The following is a 14155-nucleotide window of genomic DNA, read 5'->3' as shown; positions in this document are numbered from 1 at the left end:
GGCCACATTGTTCAAGCTCCGGAATAAGCTCTTAAGGGAATAATTATCTACTTATCAGACATCAAGGAATGAGCGGAATTCCGTTTTTGTAACTGTATTTCGAGCTCCCCAATCAGAAGAATCCTCAAATTGGTAAGCATATTGAGTCAATGATATGGCCACTCTCACCCATCAAATCAAAGGATCGCCTTTATAGGCAGAAGTTTCAACTCACTCAAGATTCAGGTCATGTCACCTATGGTCATCATGGTGAAATGTAAGTCTTTATTATTAATGGTGTTATATAAATGAGACTAATCATTTCGTGTTCCTATCTTAATAACAACTCTTTGTATAGGATATCCCCGCTCGCATGTCTCCACATGAATGATACAGGATCATATCATTTGTAGCACTTTACAATACTTGTAACATCTACAAAGCGAGCTGTAATCCATATTGTCACCCAAGATAAGGTCCGAGCCTTATCCATCTACTACAAACCATTTAGATATCACTTAAACATGATCTACTTGTATGTCTCTACATACATGTTTAAATTACATAAAATAACCTAGGATCTTGGTTTATTGGATTGAGTATATGCTCAATAAAAAAATAATTATTTTATTAATAAAAATTTGTATATACAATGTTTACAAACTACAAGAATACAACATCACAACAGATACAATATAGAAAATATAAGGTTATATGTTTATATTGATATACATATAGTTTAATATATATTATTTGATAAGTTGGTTAATATATTATATATATATATATATTAAACTTTTATTAAATTAGATTTTTTTAATTTAATTTAGGTGGGAGTTATAACTCTCTCCCCCTATTTTCTCTCCTTAATCAATCATGGAAAGAGTTTTTTTTTTCTTTTACATCTTCTTCATCTTCTTCACAAAGGGTGTTTAGGTGAAGACTTATTTGGCTTCAAGGGTAAGTAATCCAGACCCTAATCTCTTTGTTTGTTCTAAAAGCATGCTATAAATTTTTGTTTGAATTGCATAATTTTTCTCTAAATTTTGTATTCTGTGAAAATTGAAAATTGGGAACGATCCGCGTTTTTGCAATGTACCTCACGGTTCTTTCAATTGGTATCAGAGAGGTGGTTTTTGGTCCAAATTTTAATTTTCATAATCAAAATTTTAGTTTTATGGTGGGTTTGCATTTTGTATTATTGTTCATGTCGATGAATGATTGAATGGTTTGCAATTATGGATGTTTTCAGGATTGGACTTTAGATTTATTTGTTTAATTTTACAAATTTGGTTTGTAAGGGCCCTTATAATATAGTTGCATGATTTATTTTAATAGCATGCACATGCATCATATAATATAAGTGTTATAATATATGTTTGCATGCATAATAATATTGTCATGCATCATTTATTTATAAAAGTTATAATATATAGTTGGATGTATGTATGAATATTATTATTTATTACTTTAGTATTAATGAGATTGATTAAATTCTTTAATCTAGATTGCATGCAAATATAGGTCAAAAAAGTTTTTTAAAATTGTTTGAAATTGGCTTAGTTATTTCCAATGTGATTAGGAATAGGTTAATTTTTTTAATTTGTTTTAATAGGATTAAAATGAATTTGAACAAAAAAAAAATTATAAAATAATTGCCCATAAGGAACCTTTGTCTAAGGAAGGTTCTTTCTAGGAGGGAGTGTTTAAGCTAACGGAAACGGAACACCACCACCTGGGAACCGACTTGGAAGGTGAATTGGGCAAATATTTTATAAGCATGCAATAAATGATTGATTTTATTAAAAGACTTTAATAAATGAAATCAAGTATTGTTAAATTATTCAATATAAATATTATATTGAGCAAATCTAAAAGACTTAGAAAAATTCATTAGTCGGGGTTTTAACTAAGTATAATAAAATCCTAATAAAATATTAAAATACTTTGGTGGGAGCAAGTTGGTATATATGATATATCAAATATTTAGCTCTTGCGTCCCCAAGAGTTCACACTGTGAGATTCACATTCTGCTTCATGTCACCTTGGGAGTGGTCTCCCTTCAGAGAGTTTTGTATGGGTCAATAATAAGGTGAATGAGGAAAGTCTTCATAGTAAGTGGGAGAGGGACAAGTGTCAACGTATCCCATGGTCTCCTCCATTAAGTTACACCGTCAGATTCCTATGATTCGCCTGTCTGTCGTGCTAGAGCAACCATCCCTTCGGAAGGCCTCATCATAAGGGTCGAAACAACACAAACTCTAGCAATGGATAGGATTTCTTAGGTTAATCTTCAATAGTTGTTCTTCCCTTCAGTAGCCTGTTGAAGCGTACCTCTAGGATCCAAAAATGAGAGGGCCACATTTAAGGGATGAATTAAGTTAGTTAATGGATCCTTAACCGAAACAACGGTAGCTTAAAACTGTAGGAATAAGAGTTATTCAGGTATTAGTGAGTGACTGAGATTGTCTCAATTAAGGGGAGGAGTAGCTGATCATCCTTCGATGGCTATTTCTCTAAACCTTTGAAGTATCGTTGCAAAAACTGTAATCAATAGTTTAATTAGGATTCTTTAATTAATATGTGTTTTTTTCTAAATTGATTGGATAATTATGTAATGGGTTATGACAAAGATAACTAAGAAGGTTAATTGATTATTATATGTTTCAGCATGTCTTCCACAATCATGTATTGGCTTAAAAATGAGAAATTAACCGGTGAAAACTATGCGATATGGAAATCTAACTTAAATACGATTTTGGTTGTTGATGATCTGGAGTTTGTCTTGACAGAGGAATATCCTCTAGTCCCCACTCGAAATGCATCTCAAGTGTTGAAGGATGCTTATGATCGTTAAACAAAGGCCAATGACAAGGCTCGAGTCTACATCTTGGCAAGTCTGTCTGAAATTCTTACCCAGAAGCTTGAAGCCATGATGACTACACATCAGATCATGGAGTCCCTTTAGGATATGTTTGGACAACCGTTCGCTCAGATCCGACACAAGGCTCTCAAGTACATTTATAATGTGTACATGAAAGAGAGTCAATTAGTAAGAGAACATGTTCTCGATCTGATGGTCCATTTCAATGTCGTCGAAATGAACACTGCAGTCATAGACGAGCAGAGTCAGGTGTCCTTTATTTGGAATCTCCTTCGAAAAGTTTTCTTCAGTTCCACAGCAATGCGGTAATGAACAAAATACAATACAATCTGACTACCCTTCTGAACGAGTTACAGACTTTTCAGTCTCTTATGAAAGATAAGAAACCAGTAGTAGGAGAGACAAATATTTCCTATTCCAAAGGTTCCTTCAACTTCTGGTACTAAGAAGATCCATAAAAAGAAAGAAGAGAAGGGGAAGACCCCCTCTACTGGCAAAGGCAAGGGCAAAGCTAAGGCTGACAAAGATAAATGTTTCCACTGTAATGTGGATGGTCACTGGAAACGCAATTGTCCCAAGTACCTTACTAAGAATAAGAAAGAGAAGAAAGGTAAATATGATTTACTAGTCTTTGGAACTTGTTTAGTGGAAAATTACCATGACGCCTAAATACTTGATTCAAGAGCCACTAATCATATTTGTTCTTCTTTACAGGGAATTAGTTCCTTCCAGTAGCTAGGAGAGGGTGAAATGACGCCCAAGGTTGGAAAGAGAGACGTCATTTTAGCTCATGCAATGGAAGCTGTTAAGTTGTCTTTTGGAAATAGAATTTTGTTTTTAAAAAACTTATACATTGTTCCCAAGATGAAGAGGAACCTTGTTTCTATTTCTTGTTTAATTGAAAAATCATGTTTTGTCTCTTTTAATTCAAATAAAGCGTTCATTATTAAAAATGGTGTGATTATTTGTTCAACTGAACTAGAAGACAACTTATATGTGTTAAGACCAACTGAATCAAAAACACTTTTAAATCACGAGATGTTCAAAACTGCTAACACTCAAACTAAAAGGCGAAGAATTTCTCCAAGTAACAATGATACATACATTTGGCATTTGAGATTAGGCCATAAAGATCTCGATAGGATCAAAAGATTGGTAAAGAATGGACTTCTATGCAAGTTAGAAGATGATTCATTGCCTCCATGTGAATCCTATCTGGAAGGAAAAATGATTAAAAGACCTTTTAGTAGAAAAGGTTATAGAGCCAAAGAGCCCTTAGAGCTCATACATTCAAATCTTTGTGGTCCAATGAATGTAAAGGCTAAAGAGGGTGTGAATATTTCATCTCTTTTATAGATGATTATTCAATGTATGGTTACTTATACCTAATGGAACATAAGTCTGAAGCCTTTGAAAAGTTCAAAGAGTGTAAGACTGAAGTTAAAAATCTATTAGGTAAAACAATCAAACACTTCGATCTGATCGGGGTAGAGAGTATATGGATTTAGAATTCCAAGACTATTTGATATAACATGGAATTCAATCCTAACTCTCAGCACCTGGTACGCCTCAACAAAACAGTGTATCAGAAAGGAGAAATAGAACCTTATAAGATATGGTTCATTCTATGATGAGTTATGCTCAATTGCCTTAGTCGTTTTGAGGTCATGTAGTAGAGACTGCAATTCACATCTTGAACAATGTTCCCTCAAATAGTGTTTTTAAAACACCTTTCGAGTTATGGAGGGGGTGTAAACCAAGTTTACGTTACTTCAGAATCTGGGTGTTCTTGCAAATGTGTTAGTGACAAATCCTAAGAAGATGGAACCTCGTTCAGGATTGTGCCAATTTGTTGGTTACCCTAAGGAAACGAGAGGTCATCTGTTCTATGACCCTCAAGAAAATATAGTGTTTGTATCAATAAACACTACTTTTTTAGAGGAAGACCATATGAGAGATCATAAACCACGTCGCAAAGTAGTATTAAATGAAGCTACTGAAGAATCAACAAGGGTTGTTGATGAAGTTTAGTCCTTCATCAAGAGTTAATGAAGAAGCCAGCACTTCAGGTCAGTCTCGTCCTTCTCAAACATTGAGAGAGCCTCAATGCAATGAAAGAGTTGTGATACAACTTGACCGTTACTCTGGTTTAACAGAAACTCAGGTTGTCATACCAGATGATGGTGTAGAGGATCCATTGTCCTATAAATAGGCAATACATGATGTAGACAAGGATCAATAGGTCAAAGCCATGGACCTTAAAGTGGAGTCCATGTACTCCAATTTAATATGGGAGTTTGTAGATTTACTTGAAGGGATCAAATTCATAGGGTGTAAATGGATCTACAAAAAAAAAAAAAAAGAGAGAGAGATGTAGTTGGAAAGGTGCAAACCTTCAAAGCTAGACTTATAGCAAAGGGTTATACCTAGTGAAGGGGTTGACTATGAGGAATTTTTCCTCTGATGTTATGCTTAAGTCTATAAGAATTCTCTTGTCCATAGCCATATATTATGACTATGAGATATGACAAATGGATGTCAAGTCTGCTTTTCTGAATGGCAATCTTGAGGAGAATATCTTTATCTCTCAGCCCGAGGGGCTCATAACTCAAGGTCAAAAGTAAAAATTTTGCAAGCTGAATCGATCCATTTATGAGTTGAAACATGTAGCCAGATCTTGGAACATTAGATTTGATACAGCAATCAAATCTTTTGGTTTTGATCAAACTTTAGATAAACCTTGTATATACAAGAAAATCATCAAAGACAAAGTAGCTTTTCTAATACTTTATGTGGATAATATCCTACTCATTGGGAATGATGTAGGATACCTTACTAACATAAAGGAATTGTTGGTAGCCCAATTCCAAATGAAAGATTTAGAATAGGCGCAGTATGTACTTGGGATCCAAATCATCAGGGATCAAACGAACAAAATGCTAGCTCTTTCTCGAGCAAATTTTATCGACAAAATGTTGACTCGATATTTGATGCAAAATTCTTAGAATGATTTCTTATCTTTCAGGCACAGGGTTCACTTGTCTAAGGAACAGTGTCCTAAGACACCTCAATAAATTGAGGATATAAGACCTATTCCCTATGTCCCAACTGTGGGTAACTTAATGTATGTTATGTTTTGCACTAGGCTAGACATTTGTTATGTAGTGGGAATTGTCAGTAGGTACCAGACCAATCCAAGGTTAGACCACAAGACAACGATTAAGAACATCCCCAAGTATCTTAGGATAATGAAGGACTACAAGTTGGTGTATGGAGCTAATGATCTGATCTTTATAGGATACACTGACTCTGATTTCCAAACTCACAAGAATTCTGGGAAATCCACATCAGGATTAGTGTTTACCCTAAATGAGGGAGTTGTAGTATGGCATAGTATCAAGCAAGGATGTGTTGCAGATTTCATTATGGAAGCTGAGTATATAGTTGTTTGTGAAGCAGCAAAGGAAGTAGTTTGGCTAAGGAAGTTTCTGAGTAATTCAGAAGTGGTTCCAAATATAAATTTGTCCATCACCTTATAGTGTGACAACAATGGGGCAGTAGAAAACTCTGAAGAACCTCGCAGCCATAAACGAGGAAAGCATATTGAGAGGAAGTATCACCTGATAAGGGAGATTGTGCAAAAAGAAGATGTGATCGTCACAATGATTGCCTCAGAGTACAACATTTCTGATCCATTTAAGAAGGTTCTCTCGACTAAAGTGTTTGAGAGTCATCTAGATAATTCAGGTCTACGAGACATTACATTGTACAATCTAGGGCAAATAGGAGATGTGTAATGGATATATGGATGATGCTCTAGTTTATTGTATTTAATATTATCCTGCCTTTTGGATTATGTACAACTAATTGACTACAGTTTTAGTTCAAGTGAAAGTTTGTTGGGTTTTATACCTTAAAATTGGTAGATAAAAAATGTTATTAATTGACCGTCATCGATAAAGAGTTATGTATGTCAATTCGGTAAATGTTAAAAAATGTTATTAATTGACCGTCATCGATAAAAAATGTCAATTCAGTAAATGTTATTGCTTGTATTGTTGTCTTTTTTGTCTTAATAATCCTAAATCCAATAAGTTAACATCCAAGGTTGTTTTATGAGTCTTGAACTATATGTGGAGACATATAAGGATCCATGTTCAAGATACAACCTAAAAGGTCTATAGTATAGGGACAAGGTTGGGTACCTTATTCTGCTAATACTATGGATACGACCCACTTTATATTTGATACAAACGTAATGATCCAATGCATTCATGTAGGTGACACGTGAGTGAAGGTATCCTATGCAACTATTTTACATAAGACTGAACCGCGAAATAGTAACCGCTAGATGTAACACCGTTGACTAGTCAAGTTTCTATTTCAATAGGCTGACCTAGTCTACTTAGTCTTGGTCCTGAATATATTATGAATTCCTATTCACGAGGGATTGTCCTTTGATTTGCATGGGTGAGAGTGGCCAGTTCGTCAACCCAATATGCCTACCATTTTAGGGACAAGACCGAGTGGAGAGCTAAGAACATAATAATATCATATGGAATTCACTCCTTCCCTCCTTGAGGGCAAGTAGATGAGTGTTTCATTATGTAGTGTCTCCGAGACTTGAACAAAGAGCCCTACCCTCTCATTAGCCCGAGAAGGGTTTTTGTTTATTGGTTGGACCATAAACAGATTGTTCAAGAAGAGCATTGGTACTTAAGAAGCCAGAGGTAATCTAAGGGTAAAACGATAAATTTGACTTAGTTGGAGATACAAACACTCATAAATGACTAACTTGCTGATATTGATCTACATCCACGGATACGTAAATATCTCTATAGTAAGAAGAATGCAACTGTAGGTCTTTAGTGGAGTGTACCCACAGTTAATGAATATTGATTAACTTGGTTAATGAGTTTAACCAATTAATCTCATATCGTTGGAGCTTCTGATTTACAGGTTCACCAGGTCTTCTCGTTAGCTCACTAAAGGATACTTGATAGGGATAATTTGAATTGTTCAAATTAATTTAAAGAAATTGTGTATTAATGTGATTAATATATAATTTATTATGAGTGTGATCTATAATTAAATTGGAAATTAATATTTGAATAAGATTTAAACTAATTAATTCAAGTGAATTTGATTCACAAAGAATTAATTAATAGAGAGGTTTTGCACATATACATGGGATGTATATGATAATTAAATATATACATTAAATTGGATTTAATATATAAATAGTCATTTAATTATTGTGCAAATTAAAATTAAATAAGTGTTATTTAATTGGGCTAATTAATTAAATAAGTTTTATTTAATTAATTATAGAAAAGGAAAATATTAGGAAAAATGTTTGGCTCTTCTCTATATAAAAACCTTCTTATGGTCCTTTGGGAACACACTGATACACATAACACAATACACAATACCGTAGTGTTATTATGCAGATTTTTCCCTAAGCCATAAAGAAAAATCTCTCTATTCTCCAAAACCCTTTTCTCCTCTCCCTCTCCCAATTGTTGGATACCACCTTGTTCGGATTGGTGTCCGAGTTCTCCCGGAATCTTGTAGTTTGTAAACATTGTACACACATTATTATTAATAAAATAAGACTTATTTTATTTCCATTTACTCATATCCAATAAACTAAGATCTGTGGTTATTTTATGTAAACTTAAGCATGTATGTGAGACATACAAGTAGATCATGCCTTAAGTAATAACCTAAATGGTTTGTAGTATAAAGATAAAGGAGGGATACCTTATCCTAGTTACACTACGGATACGGTCCGCTTTGTAGAGGTTTACAAGTGTTGTAAACTACTACAGATGGTTTGATCCTGACCACACATGTGGAGATATGCGAGCAGGGATGTCCTATACAAAGAGTTTGTATAAGACCGGACCACAAGATGATTTGTCTCTTTATATAACGCTGTTGATAATTGAAACTTACATCTCACTAAAACTATCATAGGTGGCATGACTTTAATCCTGAGTATTTTAGAAACTCCTGCCTATGAGGGCGGTCCTTTGATTAGTATGGGTGAGGTGGCCAGATTGCCAACTTAACAAACCTACCTTTTTAGGGATTTATCTGATTGGAGAGCTGAGAACTCAGTTACACAAAACGAAATTCACTCATTCCCCGAAGCAGAGGTAAGTAGATAGATTGCTCCCTTAAGGGCTAAGTCTGGATCTTGAACATAGTAGCCACACCCTCTCTTTGGAAGAGAGGACTCAGTCATAATAGAACTATGACTTATTGTTCATTAGAGCAATCAATTTATGTCACGGTAAATTGACCCAGCTGTACTTACAAGCGATTGAAGAGTTATCGTACTGTTGATTGGTTAATATGGACACAGAAAGATATCTGTAGTGAGAAGAGTGAAGTTGTCGATCTTTAGTGGAGTCTCTGGCACTTAACGAATGGTGGATCTCGTAACTAAAGATTTTGGTCAGTTATTCACATACTATTGGAGCTTTAAGCTACAGGTCCATAAGGTCCCCTTTGTAACTCAATGGGTTCAAGTTGAGAATCAGATTTTGGGGTTAATTTGAAGTGTTCAAATTAACAAGAGAAAATTCAATTATATATGATATAATTGGTGTAATGTATAAGATACATTATTTGGAGGAATTAATGTAAATATGATTTACATTAAATACCATAAAAATATAAAAAGAATTATGGTTTGTATGCCTCATATGATGAAATATTAAAACTATAGGTTATAAATATAATATGATAAGTTGGTTATCATATTTATTTACAATATATTAATTATATGATAATTAATTCTTTTTCGCTAATAACCAATTGAATGGGAGGTTATTTGAAGTTTTATGGTAACAGTGAGATAAAAGAAAAATGGTTTTCCTAAATTGAAGTTGCTTCATTCGGAAAGTACTCACGGAGACAAGCTATCAAGTGAAAAAGTTTCACTAAGCGATAGCATTGAAGGAGACTAAACGATCGTGTAGAGTTGACTATACGATAGTCATTCAATTGATCGTTTGTTACACAACTGAGTAGCAAAGTCTATGCGATATGCTTGCATTTACTAAACGATCGAGCACATCGTCTATGCGATAAACAGTGTCTTATCTCCCACTTGCTCGATCATCTACTCAATCATAGACCTTCAGGCTCTTCCTCAAGCTCAGATCATACAGAGCTCACAACTCCTGGATTCTCACACTGAGAATACCAAGGTAACACTTGCGATAGTGTCTTTTACTCAATTCGTGAATCGAGTTGGACTCGATTGGGTTCGAGAAGCATTCAGACGATCGTTGTGTTCGTGGTCATGTTGTTCCGGTCATTGCGTTCGAGTGTTGCTGTTATTGGACGCATTGGAGACTGATCAAGGGATTCTTGAAGAATGGTTCTTCAAAGGTAAGCATCCTCTATCCCTTGTATCATCGAATAGCATGTTGTAATTTCTATTGTTGCATAACCTATTAGTTTCCACTTTAGACTGTAATTGATTATGTTCACTCGAATGGAATTTGGAACAATCCCTTTCGCTGCTCATGGAAATCCTCGTACTTGATTTCCTTCACGCCTATCTCTCTTTTGGAATCCCAGAGAATAACGAGGTAACTCTCATGGTAGTGTTCGAGATCGCTCAAGATGTTATTCGTGATCAAGACCGTTTGGAGATCCGTTCATTGGAACCTTGGAGAGGATTGTTCGTGGCACTTAGAGAATCTACAAAGGTAAAAACCATTCTAATCTTTTTCCCCAATTCATGTTAATTTACATGTTTATATTCCATCTAGTACAATGATTTCTGCTATGGTCGGGATTCGATCCCAGTTCCCTTCATCAACACATTCCACGGTCTCTTTCATTAGTTTGTAGTAAATTTTCATGCTTGGCCTCGAGGCATCTTTGCTTGTGTCCCCCTGCGAATGGAACTTGCATGACTATTTACTCAAACTTCAAAAATGGATAGGGTTGTTTTAGTTTTTGCTTCAATCGATTTTTTTCCCACGGTTGACTCATTGGGGCGGAACTCTAAAATAAAAAATGAGGGGTTACTCTAAAATCTCGACCGAAGAATGGTGATTGATATTTGAAAGTCCAAGGAGTTGCTCTATGTTGATTGAGATGGTCTCATTTCAGTGAAGAGGTACCTGATCATCGTACAGTAGGTTTTACCCTACCTCACTGAAATATCATTGCAAAATAGATGTCACATATGGTGAATTAAATTATTTTGCTAAATTTGATTGATTTTTTCAATTGGGTAATGCTTGAATAATAATGTAAATAAATTGCATGTTTCAGCAAATTTTCCAAAATGACTTCCGCTACATTAAATATGTTCACCGCCGACAATTAACTGGCAATAATTACATTAAGTGGAAAAACACAATAAATACGGTTCTGATTATTGATGATCTAAGATTTGTCTTGATGGAGGAATGTCCTCCACTCCCAGCTCAGAATGTCGCTCGAAACATTCAAAAGGCATATGAGCATTAGGTACACGCAAATGAAAAGACTCAAACGTATATCTTGGCAAGCCTTTCTAAAGTCTTGGCCAAGAAGCGTGAGCTCATGCTCACTGCTCGTAAGATCACAGAGTCCCTACGGGGAATGTTCGAAAAACCATCTGCTCAACTCAGGCATGACACTCTTAAATTCATCTTTAATGTCGGTATGCAAGAAGGGACATCTGTTCAGAACATGTTCTCAACATGATAGTCCATTTTAACGTGGTTCAGATGAATGGATCTGTCATTGATGAGGCCAGTCAAGTGTCAAGTTAGCTTCATCTTCAAAGCTTTACTTAAAAGTTTCCTATAGTTTCGTAGTAATTATGTTTTATTGAAAAAGGTATATATAGTTCTTGAATAAAAAAGAAACTTGATTTCTGTAAAGTGTTTACTTGAACAAAAGTATACTTTATTATTAAATGTAAATAAAGTGTTTATTTACAAAAATGGTATCAATATTTGTTTTGTTAAGCTAGAAGATAATCTTTATGTGTTAAGATCGTTAGCAACTAAAGATCTCCTTAATATTGAACTGTTTAAAATTGCGGTAACTCATAATAAAAGACGAAAAATTTCTCCTAAGGAAAATGTCCATATTTGGCACCTAATATTAGGACACATATATCTCAATAGGATTGAGAGACTGGTCAATAATGGACTTCTAAGTGAGTTAGAAGAAAATTCTTTACTTGTATGTGAGTCATGCCTTGAAGGCAAAATGACTAAAAGATTTTTTTACTGAAAAAGGTCGTAGGGCCAAAGAACCCTTAAAACTTGTACATTCAGACCTTTGTGATCTGATGATTGTTAAGGCAAGAGGAGGGTGTGAATGTTTCATCACTTTTACTGATGATTATTCTAGATATAGGTACGTTTATTTAATGCAACATAAGTATGAAGCACTTGAAAAGTTTGAGTATAAGGTTGAAGTTGAAAATGAATTAAATAAAACCATTAAAACAATTCAATTTGATCAAGGTGGGAAGTATATGGATCTAAAATTTCAAGACTATTCGATAGAACTTGGAATTGTATCCCAACTCTCGGCACCTAGTGCACCTCAGTAGAATGGTGTATCAAAAAGCTGAAATCAAACTCTGTTGAACATGGTTTGGTCTATGATGAGTTATGCTTCCTTACCTGACTCGTTTTGAGGTTATGCAATACAGACTGCAGCTTACATTTTCAACTGTATTCCTTCCAAAAGTGTTACTGGAACACCTTTGGAGTTATGGAATGGTCGTAAAGGTAGTTTATGCCACTTCAAGATTTGGAGTTGCCCAGCACATGTACTTGAGACAAATCCTAAGAAATTGGAACCTCGTTCAAAATTATGCCTATTTGTAGGTTGTCCTAAAGGAAAGGGAGTGGTTACTTCTACAATTCTAAAGATAATAAAGTAGTTGTGTCGACAAATACTACCTTTTTTTAAAAGAGCCACATAAAGAAGCATAAGCTCCATAGTAAGATAGTGTAAAATGAAATTTCCAATGAAACTACTAAACCTTCAACAAGAGTTGTTGAAAAGCTCAACACCTCAACAAGAGTTGTTGAAGTTAGTTCATCTAGTAAGTCAAATCCACCTCAAATGTTAAAAGAGCCTCGACGTAATGAGATGGTTGCGAACCCGCCTATTCGTTTTATGGGTTTAACAGAAACTTTAGCTATCGTAGCTAACAGAGATGTTGAAGATCTATAGTCTTACAATAAGGCAATGGAGGATGTTAACAAAAATGAGTGGATCAAAGCTATGGATCTTGAAATAGAGTTATGTACTTCAATTCGGTTTGGGATGTTGTAGATCAACCTGATGTGGCTAGATCTATGGGTTGCAAATGGATCTGCAAGAGAAAACATGGTGCTGATCGGAAGGTGCAAACCTTCAAGGCTAGACTTGTAACAAAGGATTGTACCAAAGTTGAGGGAGTCGACTATGAGGAGACTTTTTCACCTGTTGCCATGTTGAAGTCTATCCAGATACTCCTGTCTAATACCTTATATTATGACTATGAGATTTGGAAAATGGACGTCAAGACTACTTTTCTGAATGGCAATCTTAAAGAGACTATTTATATGGAGTAGCCTGAAGGATTCATAACCCAAGGTCAAGAGCAAAAGGTTTGCAGGCTTAATCGGTCCATTTATGGATTGAAACAAGCTTCTCGATCTTGAAATATAAGATTTGATATTGTGATCAAATCTTATGGCTTTGATCAGAATGTTGATAAGCCTTGTGTTTACAAGAAAATCATCAACAATTCAGTAGCTTTTCTTATGATATATATATATGATATCTTACTCATTAGGAATGATGTAGTTCTATTAACTGAAATTAAAAATTGGCTAGCGACCCAATTCCAAATGAAAGATTTAGGAAAGGCGTAGTTTGTTCTGGACATTCAGATCTTTAGAGATCGAAAGAACAAAATATTGGCCCTGTCTCAAGCATCATACATTGACAATATGCTTGTCAGCTTTTCGTTGTAGAACTCCAAAAGAGGTTTACTTCTTATCTTGTCTAAGGAAAAATGTCCTAAGACACCTCAAGAGGTTGAGTAAATGAGACGAATCCTCTATGCATCGACTATTGGTAGCCTGATGTATGTGATGTTATATAATAGACTTAACATCTGTTATGCGTAGAGATGTCTAAAAAATCCGCGGGGTTGGGGCCCCGTGTGGACCTGCCCGAACGGGGCAAGGAATCCCCAAATACACAGAGAATTGGGGAGGGAGTGGGTAATTTTTTTTCCCCATTTACAATTTAGGGTCGGGGACG

The sequence above is a fragment of the Benincasa hispida genome, chromosome 12 (genome assembly GCF_009727055.1).
Source record: "Benincasa hispida cultivar B227 chromosome 12, ASM972705v1, whole genome shotgun sequence".
Lineage (NCBI taxonomy): Eukaryota > Viridiplantae > Streptophyta > Magnoliopsida > Cucurbitales > Cucurbitaceae > Benincasa > Benincasa hispida.
This window is presented reverse-complemented; position numbering follows the sequence as displayed.